Source organism: Aplysia californica, unplaced genomic scaffold (genome assembly GCF_000002075.1).
Source record: "Aplysia californica isolate F4 #8 unplaced genomic scaffold, AplCal3.0 scaffold00055, whole genome shotgun sequence".
Lineage (NCBI taxonomy): Eukaryota > Metazoa > Mollusca > Gastropoda > Aplysiida > Aplysiidae > Aplysia > Aplysia californica.
The window spans coordinates 1,965,152-1,968,524 of NW_004797325.1; the positions used below are offsets into that span (position 1 = coordinate 1,965,152).

General features: G+C 41.5%; 1 protein-coding gene and 1 non-coding gene across 2 annotated transcripts in view; one reads left to right on the top strand and one right to left on the bottom strand.

The window, feature by feature from the left end:
* Positions 1-1,637: 1,637 nt before the first annotated feature.
* TRNAI-UAU lies at positions 1,638-1,747 on the bottom strand. The gene is made up of 2 exons: positions 1,710-1,747; positions 1,638-1,673 (listed from the first exon to the last, which is right to left on the bottom strand). It is a non-coding gene; the product is annotated as a tRNA-Ile (tRNA).
* Positions 1,748-1,869: 122 nt separating this feature from the next.
* Positions 1,870-3,373, top strand: part of LOC101852905 (TATA element modulatory factor) — a gene marked incomplete in the record, with an annotated part of 51,405 nt that continues 49,901 nt past the window's right edge. The window contains 1 exon segment of the mRNA XM_013079549.2: positions 1,870-2,083.

The window sequence follows — 3,373 nt, forward strand, 5'->3', positions numbered from 1 at the left end:
TCTAAATAAAAAAATCACATTTGTTAAAACAGAGTACATTGTGTTTGTCTTTTATTTGTTCATAGGATTAAAAAATTGTTCTTTTACTGATAAAATAGTGTATCTTAGTGTGCACAAGTAGTTGTTCATACTATATTGTACCATGTCTTTTGGTGTGTTTGGATGTAGGAGGGGGAAGGGTGGTCTTCATGGGAGGGGTTGAAAGAGAGAAAGAAGTACAATGACATGGCTTCTTGTCCATCAAAGACGAGGATATACAGTCGGACCTTCTCTGTCACCTGTATAATATAAGACAATCACCTGTACAAACAGCCACTTCCTATTTTCTCCCTTGAGTTTTTTTGGGTTTTTTTACATTGTAATGACACTCTATGACGGTCATCTGTCTAAGACGGCCGCTTTTCTCCTCAACAATGGATGGTCTTCTTAGAACAGTTTTGACTAGGCCTACATGCACTTAGTTGGAGAGTTTTTCCCCTAGTGTTTTGAGACAGCGTCTGGTTGGTGGATGTGGTCGTACAGACACAGGGAACGGAATAACTGAAAGGGCCAGTCTGGTGAAATGTGTTAGGCGTTGGTTCATCACTGGTGTTTTAGCGCCAGATGTCATTTAGCGTCTGTTTTTATGGCCTTGAATCATATTCGGCCAATCCAAGCCTTTGAGTTTGACGTGGTGACTAGGACTGAACCTTAAATTCAATGGACTAACAAGTATCCTTCTCTTCTACTTCCTTTGACTTTAACTTTAACAACCATTGGCTCTCTCTTCACTCCACTCCCCCCCCCCCCTCTCTCTCTCTGTAACTTGTAACTGAACTAACTGTAATATATTTTGTGCGTGTGTGTGTGTGTGAATCTGTCCTCCCTATCTTGCAAGTCGCTGACTTTTCACACCCCACCCCCAACGGTTTCACAGCCCAACGCCCCACTCGATATTTACATAGAAGGAAGGTTTAGGGGGGGGGGGAAAGAGAACAGGGGATTTGGTGGAGTTCCTTTCTGTAGCTCGCGGGGACTGTCAGCTCTATAATAAACTTGGACAAAAGATATAGATCTTGTTTTTTTACCGTATGCACGAAGTAAAAATGCAACTCGACATTTCACGCCGGCGAAATCGTGGAGTGGCACCTCAATAACTGGGGTCGAGTTGCGTCCTCTAAAGATTTATAATGTACCACCCGGCCTGCCTATCGTCATTTTGACTCGACCAATTTGTTCTGTCTTGAACTATAGAGACAACAAAGTGACCTCACCTCATTTCTTTCTTAATTTTTTTCCCTTTTCCTAAATTTTATAGAAATTTAGTGCCAAAAGTTAGTGTAAACTCTACCTCTTCCACCTCTTCTTAGTCGCCATTCACCCCCCCCCCAAAAAAAAAAACCCAACAATAAACGCCTGTCCCCCCAAAAAAAGTTTTTAAAAAAATAACATAACATAAAAAGTCATAAAAGGAGTCAGACCCCCACCTCCCGGGGAAAAACACAATAATAATATATGATACCTCTGTTGACATTCCGAATACTAATACTTGAATACATCGGTTTCTGAGGGAATCCAAATTAGTTCGTACAATAGGAAGCTTTTCTTAATCTATGATAATGATTTTTGTTGAAAAAAAAAAATTGTGTAAAAAGGGATGCTCCAGGTGAGGATCGAACTCACAACCTCCGCATATCTTATCCCATGACTAGCATGGGGAAGGTACTGTCTATAAGTACGGCGCGCTAACCGATTGTGCCACTGGAGCTCCACGGCACCAGCAGCAATCCAAAGGTGTAATACATTGTAAAATTTAACATCGCCATTTAGATGTATTCAGTAAGTTTTGCACTTCTGAGGCCCCGATTGAAGAGAAAATTAAGTCACAACGTTTTGAAAATCAATCATAGTTAGGTGATTCAATCAAAACGATGAACAAAACACACAGGAGAAACCGGAAGTTATGACGTTACACGAACAAAATGGCAGCCCTCTGATGTCAACAAACTTGTCGCGTCGCTCAGTGTCAGTGTTGTACAGGAGAGAGTGATAATTCGATCTGCTCTGTTTGTGTCAGCTGAAAAACCAGTGCTTGTTATAAAAGGTTCAGTAGTTAAAAACTATATCCTATTATAGGGGGGAAGAATTTAGCTTTATACCAGTTAGATCTAGATTATCTAGATCTAGATCTAGATCTAGTTGTTCTTAGTTTACACCGCAGTGTAGGCCAACGTTGGGGCCTGCACTGTGAGTGTGAGTTGTGAGAAGTCAAAATTTTATAAAATGAAAAAAACAACAACAACAGCAGTGTCAACATACAACAAAAAACGCTTACAAGTCTTGTTGATTAGGTCTATATCTAGTCTAGTCTATAATAATTTATACACACTGTAATAAAAGTTTAGGCTTCTTCCGAGCTATTGGAGGAAGTCTAATTATTATTGTAGGGTGTATTGGTCCATTGGACTGGGGATGAGATTGTTTTGTTCTGTCATTGTAATAGAATCAATTGTCAATTGACTTGTTGTGTTTCTGAGCAAGGGAAGATTGAAGAATACTGGACCACTCGTACATTATTGCGCGAGAAATTGGGGCGGGTGGTTGGGGTGGAGTAGGAGTAGGGGGCGCTTTTTCGATAGTTCCCACCCCGCAATTGTTACTCACGGGTTTTGGCCCCAAGAGTAGGGGGGTTTCAGGGGGCAACAAAAATAGGAAGGGGGGTTTCAGGGGGGCATGCCCCTCTGAATTTTACCACAATTTAATGTTTTGCTGTTGTTAGTTTTGATATCTTAGCTCACCGCGAATCAAACGTATAGATCTAGAATCTAGATGTAGGTCAGGCTCAAATAAGGGGGGTGGGAACTACCGAAAAAGCACCGAGTAGGGGGGGTTCAGGGGGGTCTCCCCCCTGACAAAATTTCAATGAATAGATCTACCGGTCCGAGATTCCCCATTGAGAGATATTAAAAACAGGGAAATTATGAATTCCTAAGGTTGAGGCAGGCAAAGTCAGTCCGCTGGTCCGGTATTCTTCAATCTTACCCTGAGCAAACTTGAAATGAAGTGCAGGCATGGCCCTCAACTTAAGTTTAAAAGCCCCCCCCCTCAACTACCAATCAGGGAGGAGTTCCGCAGAGGGCCAGTACTTACTGTGACACGGTTGACTGAGCAAACTATTCAAGAGTTGGTGCACTTGGGTGAAGATTAGATCTAGACATCTAGAAAATCCAATTGATATCTTACATTTATGTAAATTTGACGACTAGGCAAGCTAACTTTTAGAGCAAAACATTTTTAACAGCTCCAGTCGAGGACAAATTTGAGTCGTGTGGAATCCGCCATTACCTTCTTGAACTGTTGATTATTGAGAATATCGGACTTCCGTTTTGGAAGG